The sequence below is a fragment of the Oncorhynchus nerka genome, linkage group LG24 (genome assembly GCF_034236695.1).
Source record: "Oncorhynchus nerka isolate Pitt River linkage group LG24, Oner_Uvic_2.0, whole genome shotgun sequence".
Lineage (NCBI taxonomy): Eukaryota > Metazoa > Chordata > Actinopteri > Salmoniformes > Salmonidae > Oncorhynchus > Oncorhynchus nerka.
Genome location: NC_088419.1, coordinates 80,553,096 through 80,565,349, shown reverse-complemented (window position 1 = coordinate 80,565,349; position 12,254 = coordinate 80,553,096). Strand labels below are relative to the sequence as shown.

Genomic DNA, 12,254 nt, shown 5'->3' with positions numbered 1-12,254 from the left:
ATTCTTTGTTAAAATGAGGCTTTATTTCCTCAAGGTGGGCATACACCGGAAGTAGAAAACATTGCGGACCTGTACAATTTATTTTACTAATTTCTTAACTCTTCCATCAACATAAGCTTACAAATGATACAAAATAAAAATGCAATTAAAACAAGTTTAACTATGAAAAATCTGTTAAATTGTCAGTTTATTGCACTGTCTGGGTCATTCACACTGAGAAAGGCTGAAAGGAGCCCAGTCAACATAACAAAAAAAAGTAACATCTCTGCCAGAATAATAAGTCTGTACATTAGGACTCCATGATTTAGTGTGGTAGATCCATTTTCAGTTAGGGCTTTGGTAGAGGAATGCATTTGTGTGCTGGTTTCTGGGCTGAGAGAAGCTGAGGAGAGGTAGACAAAAGCTGGTCAGTCCGAGATGGGCTGGTTAGGGTCGAAGCTTAGGGGTGGTGGTGGGACCCGCTGCTCGTCCATCCGGTTAGCCTGGGAGCGCAGGATAAGGCTAAAGAAGTCCTCAGCTGGGACGGTAGGACCTCTAGTGGAGGGAGGGGGTTCTTCACACCGCTGGTCATTCAGTCTTGAACCCTACACAAGCACATTGGGATAGACCGGATTGTGATCTCAAATCAGCAGTCTTTTTCAATAACTTTGGTACATAAGTTACCATTCATCTTTACAATAGGTGCTAATTCATTATGTAAGCAAATACAGGCTTATACTAACTTCATTGTCAGAGAACCAACTAAAATAGGCTGTCTTGATTACCTGGCACTTGACTAGCATGTCAAAGAAGACGTCGTCATCCTGAGGCTGGTCAGCACTGGTCATCAGGTGACTGAGCATGGGGTGGAGCCTGATGGGCTGATCGGAGGTGCTGAGACGTAGACCGGGAGGCTGCTGCCCATGCTGGCTCTCTGCTCGTCCAGTCGACTGCCCTGGGAGCTGTCCCGCAGATCCAGGAAATGCCCAGGCTCCGGGTTGGCCTCGCATGCGGAAGTAGCTACAAGAGGTAGAAGAGGAAAGGGAGGTGAGGATTGAATGAGTGGAAGGAAGGAGTAGTTTCAGTTTAGCCTGAAATCCACTTCTCCAAAGCAACCCTTTTCCCAAACCTGTTTCATCATAACCACAAATCTAACAAGGAGTAAAATAACCAGTGCATGAGCTCCTATCCCCGAATAAGGGATAGGCATTGGATGACACGTAGGTCACCAAGTGCAACATTGGTGGGGGTGGCATGCAGAGGGGGGCCGGGGTAACTCACATTTCCTCATGGCTACGGGCGGGGTAGTACAGGGAGAGAAGGGATCGGAGAGACGGCTCTCGCCGTCCAATAAGGAGCACCTTTGGTCGTCCATTCTGCTGCCCTGGAAACGACTGAGGAGGTCGAAGAAGCCATCGTCACCCAGAGTGTCAGAACATCCGATCTACAGGAGAAAAGATCAACAAAACACCCATTAAAACAACCAGAAAAGACTGTCACGACAAACATCAGAAAGACTATTACTAAGGCGAGCATGTAACAATAGACTGGATATACCACATTATGGATTTACTGTACTAAAACCACAGGAATAGAATTTAAAATAATAGCCAAACCAATTCCATTATTTCTATGTAAAGACATATCCCCAAGGTTAAAGCTACCTTGACTCCTGACTTATGCGTGTCCATCTCTCGGGCCGTGGGCTTGTTGCTGGTGTCCTGGAGGACCCCACCTCTGGTAGGAGAGCTGTGTTTCTTGTGTTTCTTCCCTCTGAACCGGTTGATGAAGAACAGTTTGGATGAGGCCTTGGCCATGCTGGATTTAGGGTTAGAAGGCCTGAATACATCTTCGTCCCAGTTCTGTGGTAATGGCAGACAGTACATGAAACAACACAGAGGGCAAGGGGGGATAGGTGGTGTCTTGGCAGTTTAGTTGAGATGTCACTGCTGCTATATAACCAATCAATAAAAACAACATTTACATAAATCAATACAATTGTAACATGATTGATCAGAGACATTTCTGCTCCTAAGCCTATGTGAGTGTTAATATGCATGTGTACTGTACATATTTTTGTACACACTTCTACAGTTGTTTTCTCAGGGCCCAGTCCTATATGCTCCAAGTCCTCCATACTGTTACTCCTTCCTTCTGACTTCACACCTGAAACAAACATCAGAGGTGGGTATTTCTCCAATATGGATCAACATGCATTCGTGTCGCTTTGCCAGGCTTGCACCAACTGACTCCGAACTACAGATGTGTAAGGTTCAGAATAATGAGTAGAAATGGAATAATGGTTATTTCAAATAATAATAAATGCCATCTACAGTAGGAATCAAACTCACGATCGATGTTGCAAGTGCCATGCTCTACCATTTTTATTTAAACTAAACTCAATAAATATAGTTTATAATAATGTTACAGATAGGTAGGCCTGTAGGGACTTACCTGGTACGGTATCCTGCTTCCTGTGGTTCTCAGTCAGAACAGAGCTGTTGTTGGTGTTGAGGCTTGAGCTTGGGTTCTGACCCAGACCCAGCACTAACCTCAGGTCTGCCATATTCATCCTGGCTGTTGCCTCACCATTTTTGTCTCCAGTCTGGACCAGATACAGGATGAGAAGAGGGAGAACTAGCTACATAAGAACATAACTTAAACATAGCAAGGGAATAATGTGCCCATATAGAGAGTTGAGGTTTTGTTGTCATCGCCCCTCCCCTCAGTTATTTTATCCATAGGGAATTCGCAGAGTTGTGACTTATTGGATAATAATGAGCAGGTTATTTCCATGTAGTTCCTCCGATGTGCAGCAGAAAGAGATGTGACTAGATAACAGGTACTGATAACATGCATTAGATTGGGAGGAGTACACAGTTGACCAGTAAATAGAGACCTCTTTAGATATCTCCAGATGCTTCTCAGCAAAGTGAATGGCCTTCTGATGATTCCCCAAGGCTGTGTGGGCATTTCCTAAACTCCAGCATGCTCTGCCCTCCCCAACCCTGCACAAACAGAAAGAGGAGCCCCAATGAATTTAGAGAACACTTCACTACTGTGATCACATTGAGCATGTTCAACAAAGCTTGCGTGTCATTTACATTACATTTAAGTCATTTAGCAGACGCTCTTATCCAGAGCGACTTACAAATTGGTGCATTCACCTTATGACATCCAGTGGAACAGCCACTTTACAATAGTGCATCTAAATCTTTTAAGGGGGGGGGGTGAGAAGGATTACTTTATCCTATCCTAGGTATTCCTTAAAGAGGTGGGGTTTCAGGTGTCTCCGGAAGGTGGTGATTGACTCCGCTGTCCTGGCGTCGTGAGGGAGTTTGTTCCACCATTGGGGGGCCAGAGCAGCGAACAGTTTTGACTGGGCTGAGCGGGAACTGTACTTCCTCAGTGGTAGGGAGGCGAGCAGGCCAGAGGTGGATGAACGCAGTGCCCTTGTTTGGGTGTAGGGCCTGATCAGAGCCTGGAGGTACTGAGGTGCCGTTCCCCTCACAGCTCCGTAGGCAAGCACCATGGTCTTGTAGCGGATGCGAGCTTCAACTGGAAGCCAGTGGAGAGAGCGGAGGAGCGGGGTGACGTGAGAGAACTTGGGAAGGTTGAACACCAGACGGGCTGCGGCGTTCTGGATGAGTTGTAGGGGTTTAATGGCACAGGCAGGGAGCCCAGCCAACAGCGAGTTGCAGTAATCCAGACGGGAGATGACAAGTGCCTGGATTAGGACCTGCGCCGCTTCCTGTGTGAGGCAGGGTCGTACTCTGCGGATGTTGTAGAGCATGAACCTACAGGAACGGGCCACCGCCTTGATGTTAGTTGAGAACGACAGGGTGTTGTCCAGGATCACGCCAAGGTTCTTAGCGCTCTGGGAGGAGGACACAATGGAGTTGTCAACCGTGATGGCGAGATCATGGAACGGGCAGTCCTTCCCCGGGAGGAAGAGCAGCTCCGTCTTGCCGAGGTTCAGCTTGAAGTGGTGATCCGTCATCCACACTGATATGTCTGCCAGACATGCAGAGATGCGATTCGCCACCTGGTCATCAGAAGGGGGAAAGGAGAAGATTAATTGTGTGTCGTCTGCATAGCAATGATAGGAGAGACCATGTGAGGTTATGACAGAGCCAAGTGACTTGGTGTATAGCGAGAATAGGAGAGGGCCTAGAACAGAGCCCTGGGGGACGCCAGTGGCCAGGGTAAAGATGATAAACTGTGTGTGTGTGTGTATGTACACTACATGATCAAAAGTGGCGGCGAGTTTTACCCCACTCCAGCCGACATTTAGCATTGTGCATGGTGATCTTAGGCTTGTGTGCGGCTGCTCGGCCATAGAAACCCCTTTCATGAAGCTCCAGACGAACAGTTCTTGTGCTGACGTTGCTTCCAGAGGTAGTTTGGAACTCGGTAGTGAGTGTTGCAACCGAGAACAGACGATTTGTACGCTCTTCAGCACTCAGCAGGCCCGTTCTGTGAACTTGTGTGGACTACCACTTCACGGCTGAGCCGTTGTTGCTCCTAGATGTTTCCACTTCACAATAACAGCACTTACAGTTGACCGGGGCAGCTCTAGCTGACTTGTTAGAAAGGTGGCACCCTATGACGGTGCCATGTTGAAAGTCACTGAGCTCTTCAGTAAGGCTATTCAACTGCCAATGTCTATGGAGATTGCATGGCTATATGCTCAATTTAAATACACCGGTCAGCAACGGGTGTGGCTGAAATAGCCGAATCCCCTAATTTGAAGGGGTGTCCACATACTTTTGTATATATAGTGTACCTGTCCTTGAGCTCCTGTGCGATGATAAGGTGTTTGAGGTGGTAGTCGATGGCTCTCTGGTAGTCCTGCTGCAGTGTGTAGGTGTTCCCCAGGCTATAACAGGCCTGAGCCTCCACAGCCTTATCCTTCAGCACCATGGCCAGCTGCAGAGTCTTCCTGGGTAGAGGGGGAGGGCAGAGGCACAAACAGGTCAAGGGTCAGAGGGTGAGTAAGAAGCGGTCACCACCAAACACTAGTCTTGCTTGTTCATAATTTATAGGCAGCTGTGGGCAGAGACTGCCAAAAACACAATATTTCCTTATCATTTTCACCTCACTAAAACTCCTCTTCTCATTGCTTGCCCTCACTCATGTTTATTTATTAAGTTTATCAAGTTAATTTGGACAGGGACAATGTACAACAAAAACAAACATCTCAGAAGTAAGAAGTGATGCGTTCCACCAAAGTTGCACCAGAGTTAGCGAACATCTGTCAAACAAGTGTGGACCAACTAGAGAGCACTAGACAGGCGTGTCTGAAAAAGCACTGGGCCGCTGATGGTTGGTCTAGGGAAGTGAGTTTAGTAATCTACTACTCACTTGTAATGTTCAGCCGCCACTTCAAACTGGTCTAGGAAGATGTATGCGTTGCCTAGGTTATAGTAGGCCCTCCTCTCAGCCGCCCTGTCCCCAAACTCCTTAGCGATGAGGAGACGCTACAACAATAAGTTAAAGAAGCAGATTGGTCATTGGTTACAGGTTCTCAATCCCTCTACATAATAACGGAGAGATCATGCAATACAACATTATCTACACAGGGATGTCCATCCCTTCGTCACAAATGGCCCCCTATTGCCTATATAGTGTAAATAGGGCGCCATTTGGGACGCATACTGTTATAATCTATTACCTTGACTGTTTATGGATGCAAGTCAGGTTCTATGATGCCACTAAGTTAGGGTATGTACCTGTCCATGGGCCACCACAGCTCGCTGGAAGTTTCCGAGCAAATAGTGTGTGTTACCTAGGTTACCATAGGTCCGCCCCTGTGCTGCCCGATCCCCCAAGTCCTTCACAATGGAAAGGTTGAATCTATGGTAAACAGAAACACACAAAAAATATATAAAAAGGTAACACATTTACAAAAGTCTATTTATTCAGACTGTCAGACAGACTTAATGTAAAATCTTATTTTTTAATGTAAAAGACTTATTTTTCAGCAGACGCAATCATAGATACAATTAAAAACGTAACACACTAACAAAAGTCACATTTATATATTGACACATTTTAAATGGGCAGATTCCATTTTAGAAACCAACTGATTAACTCACTCGTAATACTCTGTGGCTTTGTTCAGAGCGACCTTGGCCTCCTCAGGGATTTCTCCTGGCTCTGCTCCAGTCCAGCAGATGCTTTTCCCCTTGGCATGGTAAACGTTGCCAAAATTATACAGCGCTCGGGCCTGCCCAACCTACATGCACACACAGGCACCACCAGACAGGAACAGACCAATATAACCAACGTTGTAATTATACACTTAAAATACATTACCCAGCACACAAACACAGGGGTCGGGCGTCAAACTATTCTAGACATCAGCACATAACTATTCCTCAGTTATTCTAGTTCCCCAACTATTCAGCTGTGAGAGACCAAGCTGCCTGTTATGGCCACCACCAGTGGTCACCAGCCCTAGTCCTGGAGAGTCCTGGGTATTCACGCTTTCGTTCCAGTCTAGCACTAAATCCCAGTTAACCATGTTTTGGTTGAATGTTTGAATCAGACGTCTTAGTGTTGGGCTGGATCCACGATCAGCACACCTTTCAGCTTTCCAGGACCAGGGTTGATGACTACTACTCATTACAATCACAGTATATTACTTGTACTCACCTTATCATACATCCCTCTGGTAATGTCATAGTGTCTTTGGCAACAGACCACTGCTTCCTCAAACCTTCCCAAAACCTTCAAAGTGTTCCCAAGGTTACCACTGGCTTTTGCTTCTCCAAGTTCATCTCCAATGGTTCTGGAGAGAAATCACATCCCCACACAGAATCTTAGACATGTCAACGATTTACAGTGCCATGTCACTTCCCCAGCTCTCATTTCTTCAGACATTCACCTTTAAGAGCTTAACAAACCTCGGCTTGGACCAGTTTTCAAGAGCAGCATAGCTCCTCTACTTGCCTAGTCTTATGACGTCTTCACTTGAATAAAGGCAGTGGCTTAGGGCAGACCTTAGGTTCTAAGGGTCATGGCGGTGCTGTGTACCTGATCATAGTGAGGTCATGGCGGTGCTATGTACCTGGTCAGAGTGAGATCATGGCGGTAGTGTGCACCTGGTCAGAGTGAGGTTGTAGCTGTTTTGTGATGTCATGGCGGTGCTGTGTACCTGGTCAGTGTGAGGTCCTTGCTAAGTGTGTGTACCTGGTGAGGTCGTGGCGGTGCTTGGTACCTGGTGGAGTTGAGGTCGTGGCGGTGCTGTGTACCTGGTGAGGTTGAGGTCGTGGCGATGCTGTGTACCTGGTGAGGTTGAGGTCGTGGCGGTGCTGTGTACCTGGTGAGGTCGTGTAGATGCTGTGTACCTGGTGAGGTTGAGGCGGTGCTGTGTACCTGGTGAGGTTGAGGTCGTGGAGATGCTGTGTACCTGGTGAGGTTGAGGTCGTGGAGATGCTGTGTACCTGGTGAGGTTGAGGTCGTGGAGATGCTGTGTACCTGGTGAGGTTGAGGTCGTGGCGGTGCTGTGTACCTGGTGAGGTCGAGACGGTGCTTGTGTAACTGGTGAGGTCGAGACGGTGCTGTGTACCTGGTGAGGTTGAGGAGGTGCTGTGTCCCTGGTGAGGTTGAGGAGGTGCTGTGTCCCTGGTGAGGTTGAGGTCGTGGAGATGCTGTGTACCTGGTGAGGTTGAGGTCGTGGAGATGCTGTGTACCTGGTGAGGTTGAGGTCGTGGAGATGCTGTGTACCTGGTGAGGTTGAGGTCGTGGCGGTGCTGTGTACCTGGTGAGGTCGCGACGGTGCTGTGTACCTGGTGAGTTCGTGGCGGTGCTGTGTACCTGGTGAGGTCGAGGCGGTGCTGTGTACCTGGTGAGGTTGAGGCGGTGCTGTGTACCTGGTGAGGTTGAGGAGGTGCTGTGTCCCTGGTGAGGTTGAGGTCGTGGCGGTGCTGTGTACCTGGTGAGGTCGAGGCGGTGCTGTGTACCTGGTGAGGTCGAGGCGGTGCTGTGTACCTGGTGATGTCGAGGCGGTGCTGTGTACCTGGTGAGATCGTGGCGGTGCTGTGTACCTGGTGAGGTCGTGGCGGTGCTGTGTACCTGGTGAGGTCGAGGCGGTGCTGTGTACCTGGTGAGGTCGAGGCGGTGCTGTGTCCCTGGTGAGGTTGAGGAGGTGCTGTGTCCCTGGTGAGGTTGAGGTCGTGGCGGTGCTGTGTACCTGGTGAGGTCGAGGTCGTGGCGGTGCTGTGTACCTGTTGAGGTCGCGGCGGTGCTGTGTACCTGGTGAGGTCGAGGCGGTGCTGTGTACCTGGTGAGGTCGAGGCGGTGCTGTGTACCTGGTGAGGTCGTGGCGGTGCTGTGTACCTGGTGAGGTCGAGGCGGTGCTGTGTACCTGGTGAGGTTGAGGCGGTGCTGTGTACCTGGTGAGGTTGAGGAGGTGCTGTGTACCTGGTGAGGTCGTGGCGGTGCTGTGTACCTGGTGAGGTTGAGGTCGTGGCGGTGCTGTGTACCTGGTGAGGTTGAGGTCGTGGCGGTGGTATTCTAGAGCCTTGCTGTACTCCTGCAGGTGGAAGTAGGCGTTGCCCAGCTGGCTGTAGATGGCGCTGAGGATCTGGAGGTCCTCTGTGCCAACCTGGATTGCCGACTCAAAGAAGGATACCCCGGCACGGTAATTCCCCACCTTACACTGCCTCTCCCCCTCCAGGGCCAACTCCAGACAAGACGTCTCCATCCTAGAACGAGAAGAAGAACACTTTATAGCCCATAGTCTCTGTGTGTGTGTGCGTGATCAGACTATCTAGGAACATAAACTAATATCAGAGGAAATTCAGGATAAAACAACATTAAAAGCCAACAACAACAACCACCACTTGACAACAAATATACACATACGATAAGATAGAAAAAAGCAAAAGGATCAGTTACGGTCAGAGTACTGCCCCATTCAGGTCTGTTTGCACACATGACAACTGCTATCATTGTCAAGCCAAACATGGCATGACAAGAGTTGGCATGATAGCACAAACAGACTGGCACTCAAGCTGGCACAATTACCGTGTATGGATGAAGACCATCGTGAAAATAAAATAACCGCCTTAGCCGTAAATAAAACAACAGCTGACTGAAGATGGGACCGCCGGGAATTTATCAGTCAGTTTCGGCCATAACATGGACTCTTAAAAATGTTATGAACATTTGATTTGAGTTTCTAAACATAGTCTATCGGTAAATAGCCCACCCATTTTTACCTACCTCATCCCCATACTGTTTTTATTGATTTACTTTTCTGCTCTTTTGCACACCAATATCTCTACCTGTACATGACCATCTGATCATTTATCACTCCAGTGTTAATCTGCAAAATTGTAATTATTCGCCTACCTCCTCATGCCTTTTGCACACAATGTATATAGACTCCCTTTTTCTCTACTGTGTTATTGGCTTGTTTATTGTTTACTCCATGTGTAACTCTGTTGTTGTCTGTTCACACTGCTATGCTTTATCTTGGCCAGGTCGCAGTTGCAAATGAGAACTTGTTCTCAACTAGCCTACCTGGTTAAATAAAGGTGAAATAAAAAATAAACCCCGAGGTCCAACATCGTGATACTTTCGGGGACTCCTGCGAAGCAGACTTGGCAGACTCGACCAGGGTTTGGGAAGTCAATGAGATAAGTTAAAAATTATTCCCTAGTTGTTCATTTTCTCGATTTCTAAAGGCACGACCTACATTCCAGCCCATGTCTTAAGTAGCTAAACATGTTATTACTCCAACTTTATGAAACTGACACGTTTGTCTTTTAGCCAAAGACAACTTTACCGAAGGAGTGACTTTCGTTGATTGCATGCACATGCGCAGTTCGTCGTGACACAACCGTTAGACCCAATGACGTGTTTCTGCGCGCAAGTTTAGCTAGCCAACGTCGCCATGACATCGCCTAAAGCTGTGATCGGGGACTTCCGTTGGAGAAGCAGTTTCTAAAATTATTCATACTAAATCATCTTTGTTTTGTTGCGTCTTGCAGAAACAAGCAACTGGGTCTTCGGTTGCCAAGGCAACGCACCCCACAATGCAGCAGCACACATAAATATAATCAATAGAAAGGGCTTGGAACCTCTAACCCTGGCAATTTGACTGGTAAACCCATGGGTACACTCGCAATGGCTGTCTGGTATTGTGATGCAATCATTTCCATGTTAATGTAGAATGTTCATTCAAATTATGTTACTGATGTGGCTCATGCAATGGAATATATTGTTTGTAATGTCAGTTGAGTTGAATCAACAAATCATAGCACACATTTTACACATTTTACAGCAGTCCACCCAACATAATGCCATCATTGACATGACTGGGGATGCCTGTTCTATATATTCAATTTCTATGGCAGCACATGCAGTTCGTAGCAGATGAGGAGAAAATGTGTAGTCACATTTTTTTTGTATAATAATAATAATAATATTATTATTATTTAATTTTTTGGCTAATCAAATAGTTATTACGGTGAAGTGGTCATTTGGCTGTCCAATTACTGTCATCCAAAATTCCATGACCATCAACAGCCCTACACCAGACCAATGACATGGACTGTAGAAATACCTTGTCATGTTGGTATACAGAACCAAACTTCTCTCCACCAATGCAGTTCGGCTCCACAGCACACCCATATGTGTTTGTGGTTAGGATCTGCATCTATACTGTAGAACTCCACAGTCCACACCCTGCCACCACTGGCTTCTAAAACAGCTGTGGTTGGTTACTCCTCCAGGAGGTTCTGTTGCTTTCTTAAAAGGAAAGGCTTCAGGCTTCCTTTCATGCCACTACAGATAGAGACAGAAAAACAATAACAAGTGATTCCATATGCTCTCTCCAGGATAGCAATGTCGTTCACCAGACTCTTGGGCTATTAGCTTGGGGACGAGATTATCTACCAGGAGAATATAGTGCTGAGGTGGTGGAAACTATGGGATTATTATGACATCACATCATTATAACCTACATCATGGCTTAGTCCAAGCATGACTCCCACCTCCATATGGCACAGCATATTACCTACAGTATGCTGTATGCATGGGGTCTGGAGTGGTAAGAACATTGTCAACTCAATCCAATACCTGAAATACAATAACCACCTGCTCTATTCATACCAATCAAACACTTCCCAGCATCTGATTCAAACTTCAGTGAACATTAGCTGACTGAAATATAGCACTTCATGAACAGCAACAAACCAATGTCCATCTCAAGACAAATCGTTACAGTGTTTAGAGTTATATTAGAATATAATGCCTAAGTTTTGGGCCAGTCAAGAGCAGTATTCAATAGACCTCAGTGCTGTACCTGTAAACAACATACAGTACTGTACCTGTAAACAACATACAGTACTGTACCTGTAAACAACATACAGTACTGTACCTGTAAACAACATACAGTACTGTACCTTTAAACAACATACAGTACTGTACCTGTAAACAACATACAGTACTGTACCTGTAAACAACATACAGTACTGTACCTGTAAACAACATACAGTACTGTACCTGTAAACAACACAGTACTGTACCTTTAAACAACATACAGTACTGTACCTGTAAACAACATACAGTACTGTACCTGTAAACAACATACAGTACTGTACCTGTAAACAACATACAGTACTGTACCTGTAAACAACATACAGTACTGTACCTGTTGCCTCTTTTCATCCTCACCCACTCTCGAACCCTTGACAGGATGGACATCTCAAGCTTCTCGATCACTCTGTCACTGGCTATGATTGAGACCTGCTCCTTCAGGGTGAGACAACTCAGCTGCTGTCGTTTCACGTGCTGACACATACCGAGGACGGTGACCTGTTAGCCAGCCCAGACAAAAAACCTCCTCTCCCTAGTAAGACTCTCCACCAACGACACAGTCTCTAAACAGTCTCTCTGACCTGCCGTAACAGCACAACTTTGGGCTACAACTGCCTTCTGTCCAGAGATTCCTGACCCCTCCCAGTTGGATGTCCAGACTGTCAAATCTTTTGTTGACAGTTCAGTCAGGGCTTCAGTCTCTGGGTAACGTTAGGTTTTCACGTACAAGAATGGGTTCAGGAGTTGTAGTGACTACAGTAAGCTGGGCTAAGCCGACGGCTGCATTTCTGGTTCAGCCTCCCTCCTCATCTGGGCCACCGGCTGGTGTGTCACATCTCATTAGCCAGCATGTTCAGAGGTAATTACAGGGGCTACTAAGTGGCTCCAGGGACGACTATTGCACTCTGTCAAACTCACTTCTTTTTACTGGTGTCACAATAAAG

General features: G+C 46.9%; 1 pseudogene; it reads right to left on the bottom strand.

The window, feature by feature from the left end:
- Positions 1-170: 170 nt before the first annotated feature.
- LOC115108769 (G-protein-signaling modulator 2-like) lies at positions 171-12,053 on the bottom strand (annotated as a pseudogene).
- Positions 12,054-12,254: the final 201 nt, after the last annotated feature.